The sequence below is a fragment of the Sorex araneus genome, chromosome 1, assembly GCF_027595985.1.
Source record: "Sorex araneus isolate mSorAra2 chromosome 1, mSorAra2.pri, whole genome shotgun sequence".
Classification (NCBI taxonomy): domain Eukaryota; kingdom Metazoa; phylum Chordata; class Mammalia; order Eulipotyphla; family Soricidae; genus Sorex; species Sorex araneus.
The window spans coordinates 57,974,159-57,988,041 of record NC_073302.1 but is presented as its reverse complement, the minus strand read 5'-3'; the positions used below and the strand labels follow the sequence as shown (position 1 = coordinate 57,988,041).

Sequence of the window (13,883 nt, the reverse complement as noted above, 5' to 3'; positions counted from 1 at the left end):
CACAAGTCAAACCAGTTTATTACCCAGAAAGAGATATGAAGGAACCTTGGAGAGGTTTTTCACTTTGACCTGACTTATGGATGAAAACATCTATAAAATTTCACTGAGCACTAAAAATTTCTGAAATTGGGCCAAAGAAATAGAGCCCAAACCTTACACATGAACTGCACGCACAAAGTCCAAAGTTCAGACCCACATATCCAGGCTACATATGGCGAGGAATGACCCCCAGAGACCACTAGGGAAGCTACTCCCCAATATTTTTGCAAAACATTTAGTTTGGTTTTAAGCCACACAATCTATTTTTTTTCATTTTGAAAAGAGAATTACACATTTCCCCAAACTTAGAGCTCATTAATCTTTTTATTGTCAACTTAAGAGGCATACTTTTGAAATAGAGCTTTTTTTTTTTTTTCAGTTGAGTGTTTAAAATATATCATCAAGGGGCAGAAGCAATAGCACAGCGGGTAGGGCATTTGCCTTGCACAGGGCCAACCGGGTTCAATTCCCAGCATCCCATATGGTCCCACAAGTACCACCAGGAGTAATTCCTGAGTGCAGAGCCAGGAGTAACTCCTGTGCATTGCCGGGTGTGACCCAAAAGCAGAAAAAACAAACAAACAAAAAACATCAAACTTCCCAAAGAGACAAAATAAGTTAAGATACTGTTACATAGTACATAGATATAAAAATGGTGACTTAAAATATACCTATACATCAGTAAATTTATCAAGTACAAAGTTTAAACAATAAATCAGGGACTTGAGCAATAACACAGTGGCCTTGCACGTGGCCGACCTGGGTTTGATTCCCAGCATCCCATATGGTCCCCCATGTCCTGCCAGGAGTAATTCCTGAGTGCATGAGCCAGGAGTAACTCCTGTGCATTGCCAGGTGTGACCCACAAAAAGAAAAAAAAGGAACAATAAATCAGTATATAAGGTCTCGGGACATCTCTTACATAAAACATAATGGAATAACACAGTAAGAAACCAGCCAATGTTCCTCAAATCTGTAAGCAAGCCAGAATCAGAGAAGCTTAATAAAAGTACTGTCCGTAGGCCAATTCCAGATCTACTGAATCATAATTATTTATGGAGTAAAATGGAAAAAAAACCCAATAAAATGTTTTAAAATGCTCCCCAGGTGTCTCTGATCCAGCTGACTGATATTCAGCAAGCACTGATCCATGGAGCTTACTAAAATACTTCAGTGTGAGAGCAGTGAGTTGAATTCAATTCAACAAATATTCATTGAAACCTCTCTATAATACCAGCTACTTGCAAGACATTATAAATACGATAGTGAATAAGACAGGATCTTTGCCTAAAGGACAGCTCAGTCTTACGGGAAGAGGGTAATAAAGTGAGTTTAATATGATAAGTTCCAGAGATGTGGTTCAGATGTGAATAAAAGGCATTTTTAGATGTGAAAATCTGAAAGGAAAAAAAAGAAGACTAGTTTAATTGGGGTAAGACTTATTGTAGAGGAGAAAGCTGAGTTTTGTCTTAAGTAAAGTTATCCTGACAAAGAAAAGTGACAGTGATACCGCAAACAAAGGAAGAGTGAGAAGTACATAAGATTAAATTTTGTGGGAGGTATTAAAAACTGCTTTTATAAATCATGAGTGCTAAGAAATGTGGGATTATATCATAAAAGGCACAAAGATGTCATGTTAAAATACTAAGACTTTATTATTAGGTAACAGAAATCAATTAAAGATGGGGGCTAATGAAATAAGATTTAAACTTCTTTGAACAAATTACTGAAGTTCTGAGATGTGGCGGATAAAATTAAAGACAAATTAAGTCAGTGAGTAAAAAAATTCAATTTAAAAGAGACATCAATTGAAGAAATAACAAACTTGACAAGTAATTGCATATTAGGGACCACAAAGGGAAAAAAAAAGAGTTAAAGATGACCCCTAGATTTTCACTCTATATCACAGACTTCATCATCATTTGAAGAGTTCTCAGGGGACCAATCCTTACAAGAGAGGCTCCGAAAAATTTCTGGTTTACAACTGCTCCTTTTCTAAAGTATTACTCAGCATCCTCTAAAAATCTACCCTTCCTTAAGTGATCAACCAGAAAGCATCCCTCTAACTGCACCAGATCTGCTGCCAATTCCGAGGAAAGGTATCACTCACTTCTGGAATGTTTTAGAGGCCTTGCCAACTTACTTTAAAGCCAAAAAGTTACCAAAACAAAGGGGCAGGGGCAAGGTTAAGAATTACTAAATTTTAAAGAAACACCCCTATCCTAGCTCATCTGGAAATTGCAAACAGTAACGCAACAGAAATGGACAAGTACTCAACTGCAGCACCACCAAACACCCAATGTTAAAACAGAAAATATTCTAAATGCGCAGTTTTGTGTGAAATCTAAACTAGAGATAGTGCCTAGGCCTTGGGGGGGGCGGGGGAAATCAAAATTCAATTACTTCTAGTGAAAAAAAAAACTGTATTCCTATAGTGAAATATCACAGAAGAAAAGGCATGCAATTTAATTAGCTTGAAATCATAATTTTCAAAAAAAGTGCTCAAATACAAAAGATAAACTATCTACATACCTAAAGAGCAAAACATTGAAAAGATGGCTTATTTTTATAGTTTTGCAAGTGTTAAAAAGAAATTATGGCTCTGTCCATATGTTCAATATTAACTTCATGTACCTTTCTTTCTTCCTTCAACATTTCACATTACTCAGGACTCAAAAATGTGAATTCCAATAATATTACAGAACACACTAATTTCATTACTTATTTCAAATATATTACTATTAGAAACAAAAAATTGCAGTAAAACACGAGCAAAACTAGCATATGTTCATTCCTTTTCGAACTCCATTTTTATTTTCCTTTATGCAAAATAATATAGTTTTCTTATAAGATTACTCACAAAAAATAATGGCTTAGAAATAGTTAAAAATGTGTACTTTTCCTGGATATAAATAAACATATACAGACTACAAACTTGAAAAGAACAAACATCTCCAAGGAAAATGAAGCAGAGGATAGGAAAGTAATAATCTAAGAAAATGCTGAAATAAAAAAAAAATACCTGATTAGTGACAATTAGTGACACATAATCCTTATGACTGAATTGTAGAGAAGAAAATGGTAGTCTCCCAAGAGCTCCACACAGATTACAACCAGACATATGTAACTGGTAGAGTTGTAGGATGGTCGCACTCAGTTAATATCTACCAGGCGTGGCTATGGCCGAACAGAAACTATTACAGATCTTGAGCAATAAATGAACTGAGTATAAGGCTGCTACTTGGTCTTAGAGGTGGCATTTGTAAAATACTTTCATTAGCTGGAGATTCCAACATGTTAATATGCATATTAAATGGTGAGCTCATAACTCAAACTTTGATTTAACTAGTGGGCAAACCAGTTCTTCAACATATTTTAAGATTGCTATCTGGTAACTATACTTGAGTGTTGTGACTAACTTCATTAATGATGCAAATTACTACATCACAAGCTTTTTTTGAAAAGAAATTATAATTCAGCTGCAGTAAATGAGATCACATACATATTTACTATGTTCAAAGTTTCCAGGCAGGAGGCTTCCTTTCTTTTTTTTGCCCCTTTAGAAAATTATGTTTCATTACCTATTTTCCTCACGAAGAATATTTGAGTCACTATGAAGAGAAAACTGTTATATGATTAAAAAAACTACTAATATCAGAATGCAGATTTCAGAAAATGATAAAAACCGGTCAAAATGATTTCCAAGTAATATGCCAATGGACATTTCTAAACTTAGTTTTATATAACTACATCTCAGCTACTATGGTCTTATTACTGTTCATGAATATGAAAAATATATTCCCATTTCCATTCTTCCTAACTGAAATGGCCCTACCATGCTGCTTATTCAGTTCAAGGGATTAACAGAACCTTTCTGAGATGCTGATACAAATCTCCCCCTTGACATCTCTTGGAGAAACACAGGTGAATGAATCTGCCAAAGGTCAGCAAACATATACTTTAGAGAGGTACATTCCATGATATGCAAATTTACCTTTAAAAAATACAGTACACTAATATTGAACTCTACTTAATGATATGTATGCTGAATATTACGGGGATGGGGAGGAAGTATACTGATGTCTGCAATTTGTACTTTGAAATAGATCCAAAAATATCAATAAACTGTTGATGGATAGACAGAGATGGACAATTATGTGATAAAGTCTAGTTCAATATTAGCTGTAGAATCTACATGATAAGCATTCATGTTACAGTGAAATTTTTTCCACTCCTGTTTGAAATATTTCACAATTAAATGTGGAAGGAGAAAGTGAATCAGAGAGAGTGCATTCTTTCTCAGGAAAAAAGTATGTATGCACCAGTAACTGCTATACACATGGACAGTAATAAAATATAGAATAAAACATATCAAACTAATGACACTGACCATTAGTAGAAAGGGAGAGAAAAAATAGAGGTTTTCATATAACAGATATGTATTTATGTGTTCTTACAAGTTTAATAATTTAGATTAAGTACTTCTAAATTTTTTAACAACTGAGAGAGAGATAGTCTTAGGGGTCTAATATTACAAACAAAAATGACTAAATTATTTTTTCAGTTTCTCTATAACTATGTATTATACTTGAAATGTGGTTAAAATCAATATTTTTTTAAATATGCAGTACAGAAATATCTGTTGAGATGTTTAAAATCTATAACTCAGCAAAATGCTTCTCAGATTCATAACATATTTTTCCCTAAAAAAAAGCCTAAGACTGTTTATCAAGAAGAGTTCCAAATAAAAATGAAATAAGTACAATTATTTTTGATAATAAATAATTATTAAATGTATATAAATATAGGACTAAGAATCTAAGCCTCATGATAGAGAAATAAATTCACATATAAAATTAAATGCACACTTACCACTTGAAAGTTCACTGAGATGTGTTGCAATCTTTCTGGTACTTGCATTTAGAGGTTTTACTTTGAGTCATTCTTTATTTATTATTTCCCAACACATAGATCTCTCCTTAATAAAAGTTCTTCATGAGAATCTATTAATAGTCAAAACGAAAAAGTATCTCATACTTTTGTAAATAATTACCTTAACCATAACAATCCTAAAATATTAAAATAGGCTTGAAGAGATAATATAACAGTTAAGGCGCTCGCCTTGCATATGCCCAATTAGGTTCAATTCCTGGCACCACATATGGTCTCCTGAGCACTATCAGGAGTGACCCCTGAGCACAGAGCAATTTCTCCGCCCCAAGCACTGCAAAGTGTGGCCCAAACACAAAAAATAAAATAAAAATATACTTCAGACCTAAAAATTAAATAAATAAAGGATTTCTCATAAAGATTTAAAATACTTAGGGGCTAAATATTTTAAATGTAAAATGCTAATCAAAAGATTTTTTAAATTCAGAAATAAGATGATTCAGTTCCACCTGGTTCTGTGTTCCTATAGCCTACTAATTCCCCAAAATATACATTTGATTACCATTAACTGTGAAAACTGTTTTTTTTTTTTTTGCTTTTTTGGGTCACACCTGGTGATGCACAGGGGTTACTCCTGGCTCTGCACTCAGAAATTACTCCTGGCGGTGCTCAGGGGACCATATGGGATGCTGGGATTTGAACCCGGGTCAGCCGCGTGCAAGGCAAATGCCCTACCCGCTGTGCTATCGCTCCAGCCCCGTGAAAACTGTTCTAAAACCACCAGTTCTCATAAAATTAAATTTGAATTACACATTTAACATTTGTGATTCATCAAATTTTCTTAACCACAAGTCATGAAATTACAATATATTCTGAGATCACTGGACGCAATATAATATTTATTAAGACATAAAGCTCTAAAACTATTTAATAATAAGCAATAAAGAATTCAAAGAAGAAACAAATTTTACTTTAAAATGTCTTAACGCAAAGGTAATCCTTAATAATAAAATAATTAAGGTAGTAAACCAGGACATTTCCAACAATTCAATCTTAAACAACAATAATTTAGGGGCCAGGAAGACAGTGTAAAGGGCTAGAATACATGTTGTGCAGGTGGGAACCTCAGGTTCAATCCCCAGCGCTCAGGGTCCTGCAAGCATAATCAGGTGTGATCCCGAAACACCAATATAAAAAATGTGGTAAATTATAGCATGCATTCTCTACATTTTAGTATCTTCAGTATTTCACTAACTCAATTCAAATCTATCAACTATGTGCTCTATTGTGGCACTGAACATAGAAGAAAAAGAAATAGGGTTATTCTTAAAGGAGGCAGACTAATAAACAGACAAATTAATACCGGCTAAGACAAGTCTTGTTTTGTCAAAGTCCTAGATCATGAAACTATTTCAGTTCTGAAAAAGCTTATGTGAGTACTGAATTGCATTGCAAAATGTATCTCTCACAGTAAAATGCCATCAAGAAATGACTTCTGGGAGAATAAAGTTTGCATTTGCAAGATAATGACATAGAAACATTTCTGAACAAGGAAGGGGAATACGCCCTGGTACAAAAGCAGTAGAGAGTAGGACAGCCACGGAAACTGACCAACACACATGGAAATATGAGGTCACATGTGCCTACCATTTTGACAGCAATCAAATCTAAGAAATAAATTTTATAATGTTACCAGCACACATATATTTCAAGAGCATATACAATTGAAATGTTTAGTGAAATATTTACCCTTACTCCATGTATTGCACTAAGATGCTGTTATTCTACTTTATACTATAATACAAATATATCATGCTGATCACAGCCTACTAAACTGATTTCATGAACCACACACAACATGATCCTCAAAATCAAAACCTCTGTTAAACCGTGCCAGTGAGTGTGAACTTCACCTTGAACACAGTGTGGAAACCGTTTAAGGATCTTATACACAAGTATAATACGTTCAATTCTATATTCGGCGAAGAAAAGCAACATTCTGAGGTACTGTCTTAGCTATACAAAGTTCTGAAACTGACTACTTAAAGTAATGAATGAAGTGGCTATGGCTTACTGGATAGCCAGGTAAGAAAGGATGGAACAAAAGTGGATGCCAAAAGTGGCAACGAAAAGGATGCCTCAAGTGGCAATTCCAAGAAGAGAGATGGGGTGACACCTGAGGAACACTTAAGACAGGAGACATACTAGAAAAGAACTTTATCAATAATTGAATGGGTAACATTTATAGGTCTTGGTGCTCAATATGAAATACATAGCAGATTCTAGGATGATTCCCAAGTTTATCACTTAGGAACTAGGCACAGTAGTACCATTCTCCAAGACAGGAATAAAGGAACAGCTCTAAGTTTGCTGTGCATACTGCTTACCATAGCAACATAAACTACTGCATGAACTATTGTACACTGAGGATGTTAAAAACTCCTTTAAAAGCATAATAATTGTATTCCATTACTTTATAGGATTTTTTTAGACCTCTAATTCCAAGTAGGGTGAGTTTTCCTAGGGTCTAGGATTGTAAGATGAGTATATGTAATTTGCTTCTGCTAACTTTCTAAGCATATTTGAAGTGTTCTCCTTGGCTGCCTCTTTTACTTCTAGACTCCAAACACAGAATAACAACATAAAGAACTTCTCTCCAGTAGCAAGTAGATGAATTCATTTTCCAGAAAAATATCTCAAGCAAAATTAAATACATTTTGAAATATGGCCAAATATTGATGCTGAAAGTATGACTCTAGAGTGACTTCTTAATGTTTCAGCAAAACAATAGTATCTGTCAGTAACATGATTAGGTAATAGCACAGGTCAACCGGTTATCCATGAGTCAAATTCCAGTCAGTTGCTGGCTGAAATAAAAGGGAAAAAAGTTTTAATTCTCTCTATTGTTCTTAGAGCTACATTGCAACCACAGCATTCAAACAACAATTAAAGAACTGGAGTTAAAAGTAGGGTAAACCAGGGCAGGAGTAAAGCTGGTAGCCATGCACGTAGCTGACCCGGGTTCAATCTCTGGAAATACATATCGTCCCCCAAGTCCCACTTGAGAACAGAGCCAGGAAAAAGCCAAAACCCTGGATGCCACTGGGTATTGCCCAACAAAACGGAATAATAAAAAATAAATAAAAGTAGGGTAGACAAAAGATAAGAAATAACCCTTGCTCAGAAGCAGCACAAGGAAAAATCTACATACCCAGTAAAAAGTAACAAATAAAGAGGGTGTGGCACTTCCTAAATCAGATAGGTTCTGTCAACAGGGAAGAGAAGCAAGCTACTTATTTCTACTCCTCACTACACCTACACAGATTTTTTTGAAAATCAGAATTAAAATCAGTGAATGTTAAGATATGGATTTTTATCAAACCCGTATCAAGAAGTAACAAGAGGACAGAGGAAGATAGCAGATACACTTCAGTCTATTAAACGAAGGAGGTTAATCTAATTGAGGGAGTAGACATGGAAACAGAAGGCCTGAAAGATAAAAGACAAACTTTGAAAATATTATATTTAGCCAAGATGACTAAGGGAATAAATAACCATCATACTAAAGAAGTTTGCCATTACCAACCTACCAATGAGAAAGCAAGCAATATCAGCCTGCATCTATGAAGATGCGCCTATTAAGACTGACTGACTCAATTTACCATACCAAGGGTCATTGGGCCTCCAAATCACAGTTCCAACAATAGGAGTGCTTGGTGTTTTTCTGTTTGTATTTCCCCTATATATCTGTATTGGATCAACATAGTTCAAATAGTATTAATGCACTGGTTGTATTACAAGAGTTTAAACTGCCGTTTGCATCTACATCATTTGAAAAGTTGGATCTGAGATCTAATGGTTTATAAAAGCAGCATAAAACTGTACAACTGAGCTTTGGAAACAACTTTCAAGCCTCCTGGGCCACCCCTGAGACACAGTGGTGTTGACCACCACATCAGATCCTCCCTTTACTCCAACTACTGGGCTGAAAGAGATATCACTGAATCACACACTATACAGCCCCAGAAAAGAAAGGCCCATGACCACTTTCCTAGACTCCTCAATCCATGGCTTCACCAATCCATGACAATATTTTATGGAGGTGGTTTCCCACAAATTCTGAATGCAAGAGATCAGGAAGTAGGAATATAAGAAGTAAACACTTCTGACTGACTGATCACTTCATGTTTTAAAGCCTAACTGCTAAGCTGATTTTCACTGTTCACTGTTTCACTGTCATCCCGTTGCTCATCGATCTGTTAGAGTGGGCACCAGTAATGTCTCCACTGTTTGACTTATTGTTACTGTTTTTGGCATATCGAATACACCATAGGTAGCTTGCCAGATTCTCCGAGAGGGACAGAGGACTCAAACCCGGGTTGGCTTCATGCAAGGCAAATGCCCTACCCATTGAGCTATCGCTCCAGTCCAAGCTGATTTTATACATGGTTTTTGTTGGTTGGTTGGTTTTAGTTTGGAGGCCACATCTAGCAGGGCACAGGGGCTACTCTCAGCTCTGTACTCAGGGGTTCTCCAGGTTGTGCTCTGTGCTGGGGATGGGGAGGGAGGTGCAGGCCCGGCAGGAAATCCAACCCAGATTCCTCCATGCAAAGCATGAGCTCGTGCTCTGCCCATTGCGCTCTCTCACCTGATGCAAGCAGCTTGGGCCGGCTTCAGAGTTTTTTGTTTGTTTGGGGGCTACACCCCTAGCCTTGTGCTCAAGCCACTCCTAACAATGCTAGGGATACCCTTATTTGGTGCTTGGCAATAGAAGTGGGGTCAGTTTCTCTGGCCCCTGTGCACACATTCTGAATGTGCAAATTTTATTAAATAATGTGTCCCAGAAGACAATGCGACACAGGCGACATCATTTTATTTAATTATGCTTACTTAAGTATATCTTATATACTCCAATATAATTAAGATATATTCCACTATTCCAACTGCAGTTTGAAAGCTTCTAATTTGAAAGGGTCTAAAACTTATTAACAGAAATCACAGCAGTTTCTAAGGACCTGATAACAAACGTACTGTTTTACACCCCGGCTGGAGCGATACCCATAGCACAGCGGGTAGGGCGTTTGCCTTGCATGCAGCCAACCCGGGTTCAATTCCTCCATCCCTCTTGGAGAGCCCGGCAAGCTACCAAGAGTATCCTGCCCGCATGGCAGAGCCTGGCAAGCTACCGATGGCATATTTGATGCCAAAAACAGTAACAAGTCTCACAGTGGAGATGTTACTGGTGCCCGCTGGAACAAATTGATGAACAACTCAACGACAATGTTACATTGTTAGTTTTACACCCACTGTGTGAAATTCTGGAATATCAAAACTTTTTGTGAATGTATAGAATTACACCTTCTTTATATTTTTTATTACCAATAGTTCTTTTGGTAACTCCCTTAAATGTACTTTTTGCAGGGTTAGGGGGTCTAAAACGATTCACAAATATAGCATATGCCAAATAAGCATAGAAAAGATAAATTAAGCCTAAAAGTACTGAACCTGATTTCCGTTCTGTAATGGGGAAAGGCTTGGCTCTTAAATCCTCCCAGGAGTAATCAAGGAGACAGAGCAGTGGGGCTCCTTCTAGGTTTTCCCTCTCTAATTCAAAAGTCACTTGGTTCTTTCGAAAATAATTTCTCATATCCTCTTTTTCAAAACCTCTTTACTGATAGGCAAACATAACTAAGATTGGCAGCATCTCTCTGAACTTCGTCTTTAAAATAAGCTCTGCTGAGATGGGAGACCTTAACAAGATACTACTCCGGAGTCTTAGAAAGGGGGTGGCACAGATTAAGCAGATGAGAGACAAGGACTACTACTCGCATCACTATTCCCACCACTTCTACTACTGTTACTGCCAGTAGCACTCAGAAAGTCTTTGATTCCTACTCAAGGACTTTTTGAGTATACACATTGGCATAGTAGGCCAAGGAGCCTTTTGATACGTCTTTTTAACTTGCACTTAATTATCCTTAACCTAAATTCTAACTTTAGGTGATCATTTATAACCTGCCCACAATGACCATTTTTAAAAACTCCCCTCTCGTACAATATTTTCGTGTAACAAGCAATCGTGTCCTCTTAGTCCTGGAGAGACAGACATCCTCCACGGACTCACCGGGGACCTTAAAATGTGACCCACATAGAGCCTGAGAAAGACCACAACTTGAAATGCACTCTCCGGTGAAAACATCCAAGGAACGACCTGGTGTCGTGAACGGTCGCCAGTGCCAGGCAGGGGCTGCCCTACATAAGCTCTCTTCGCAAAGATGCCCCCCACCCCGAGGATGTGGGAGGGGGAAGAGGCTGGGGCGTAGGGGGGTGCACTCGAGCAAAACTCCATCTCCCCGGTGCCAGTCTCCCGCAGCCTCACACGCACTAGCCCGTCAATGAATGAAGGACGTCGGAAAAGCCCGGCTCCCTGCACCCGTCTCCAGGTGGGGATGCAGCGAGGAAATCCGTAGCTTGCCGGAGAGGCGGTCGGGGTGCAATCAACAACAACAACAACAACAAAACAACAACAACAACAACAAATCTACCCTCAAATCATCTCCAAGACAGCGAGAACCTACCCAGCCTCACTTAGGGGAGGGGCGGGGGGCGGAGGGCTGGCGGAGGCAAATCTAGCTCGAGATGCTGAGCCAGGCCAGGCCAGGGGAGAGCGAGGCGCGGGGCAGAGGCGTGCGGAGCAGGGGCAGGAAGCAGGTGCAGAGAGAGGGCTGGGCGCGGGCCGGGCCGCGGCCAGGTGAGGGCAGCGGGGGCCCCGCGGAGGCGCGGGCTGGGGGCCGAGGGGACCGGGCGGACGGCGGGGAGGGGGGCTGGGGGGGCGGCCGCAGCGTCCCCGCGCCAACGCACACTCACCGGCGCCGGCGGGCTGGCCTCTCGCCGCCGCTGTCTGACTGCCACCAGTGGCTCTTCCCCCTCCTCCTCCTCCTCCTTTGCCTCCTCCTCCTCGCCCTCCTCCACCTCCAGCGCCGCCGCCGCCTAGCCCGGGCCGCGCTCCCCTTCCGCTTCCGGGAGTCGGAACGCCGTGGCGGCGAGGAGGGTGCCCGCCCGCCCGCGCCGGCTTCTCGGTGTCGCCACTTCGCGCCCCGGAGCCGCGATGGCAGCCGCCGAGGGCCGAAACACCCGAAATCGCGCCGCGGGGAGGCCGAGGCACGCGGGCCGCCCGATCGCGCGGGTTACGGGACCCTCCGGGACCTGCCGCCCCGGGGTGGGAGGCTGAGCCTCCCTCCCGGGCCGTCCCCTTCTCGGCCCTGTGCACGGTGCTTTCCCCCACATCCTCCGTCGCAGGACGAGCAGAGCGCTTCCCTTCAGCACTTCCTGGGGAGCTGGCCAACACGCTGTCTGGAGGCCGGTGGTACCTTGCATCAAAGGGCGACATCAGAATGCATCAGCACCCTTTGGGAGCTTGTTCGAAACGCACGGTCTGGGGCCTGCAGGAGCTGTATCTGCATTTTAAGAAGAGCACTTGGTGGCTCCTCCAAGTGCATGGCAAGGTTGAAATGCACTGCAATGGAAAGCAATGTCTTGCCCATTTCTGGTCCTCCATGAGGCAAAACCTGGTTGTTCCAGCTAGCCAGGATTTTTTTCTTCTTCCTGTCAACCACCTAAATCCATACCCAAACAGCTTTCAGTAGGCATCAGAGTAGACATTGTTCTTTACCCGGCAATCGAGGGGGGGAAAAAAATGTATAAACTCACCACCCTTCCCCATGAACTGTATTTTGGGAAGGTTCAAACGTTTGCAATAACATGGAGCAAAAGCTATATACCTGCACATCAGGGGAAGAGACAGCGTGAGAATAAAGGAAATGTCTTTGGCTGAATAAAATCTGAGCTCATAGAATGGCATTGAAAGTCCTCCTCAGAGTGCTCCCTCAGTAGTTCTCAGCTTTAGCAAATTTGGTCCCTATTCCTAGAAAGTCCTTGGTCTCTGGTGACCTTACTTCTATCTAACTTGGAAGACAACTCAAATGCTCCAACCGAGAGCTCTCTTTCACTATAGTCTTATTTCATAAAGTTTCATTATTTGAAACTTCATTTGGAGCCTTTGTGTTACCTTGAAGGGGTATTTTAAAATGTATTACCACCGGGGTCCTGAATTAATTACAAATATCTTGCAGTGGTTATCGAAATAAGGTCTTCAATTTATTGGAGTAGCATCAACACTACTTGGAAGTTTGTAAGAAATAAATATCTACCCCAAAGCTACTATATTACAAACTTGGGTGGTGGGGGGGGCAAAGAAAAATATGTTTTGACTAGCCCTCCAGACAATTCTAATGCATGGTTAAGTTTTTTTAATTACTCATCCAAAATATTGTCTCTTATCCACAAAGTATTTTGGTAATTGGGATTCATTTGACTGTATGCAAGTTTTATTGCTTTTTTATATCAAGAAATAAATTCCTCCATTCATGCATAACTAGGTCATAAGGCTGTCATAATTGTTTTTGGAAGAATTATCTTTGCTTTTCATAATAAATTTGATGTAGTAAGATTTTTGCAACTTGGTTTGTTTGGGGGGTTAAGTAATTCTGATAATTAATAAACTTGGGGAAATAAAATATGTGGAGTGCCCCCCACCCCAATCCAGGTGGCCAAATTGCAACTTATTTTGCTCTTGTTATATTTCTAGCATATACTGAGGATATGGAATAATCTGTGCCAAATGATTTCCATAAACACCAAAATGAGATTTAGTTGATTGGTACATGAATGCAACACGACGCTGGAAGTTTATGTGTTTTCTCATGCTTTTTCATCCTTTGTCAGTTAGTGTCTCATCAAGCAAACAATTCCACAGAGAATTTTCTAAAGCAGACAGGGAAGGAGAGGTGTGGCAGAAAAAACATTTGAAAATCATGATTCTTTTTTATTATGAGCAGGTAAGTATAATCAAGGGCCTATCTGTCCTTTCACTAATGCCATTGATGTTAAACATT

The 13,883-nt window shown here is 39.6% G+C and overlaps 1 protein-coding gene across 3 annotated transcripts in view; it reads right to left on the bottom strand.

Moving 5' to 3' along the window:
• Positions 1-13,883, bottom strand: part of ZDHHC21 (zinc finger DHHC-type palmitoyltransferase 21) — a 103,729-nt gene that overhangs the window by 85,958 nt on the left and 3,888 nt on the right. Inside the window, exons 1-2 of one of the 3 annotated variants that reach the window (XR_008629258.1) lie at positions 11,797-11,952; positions 4,912-5,042 (exon numbers count right to left, since the gene is read on the bottom strand). The gene's annotated coding sequence lies outside the window, so the exon portion shown is untranslated. Of the gene's footprint in view, positions 1-4,911; positions 5,043-11,796; positions 11,953-13,883 lie in introns of those variants that run through there. The other 2 variants (XM_055131932.1, XM_055131935.1) reach the window with 2 other exon arrangements.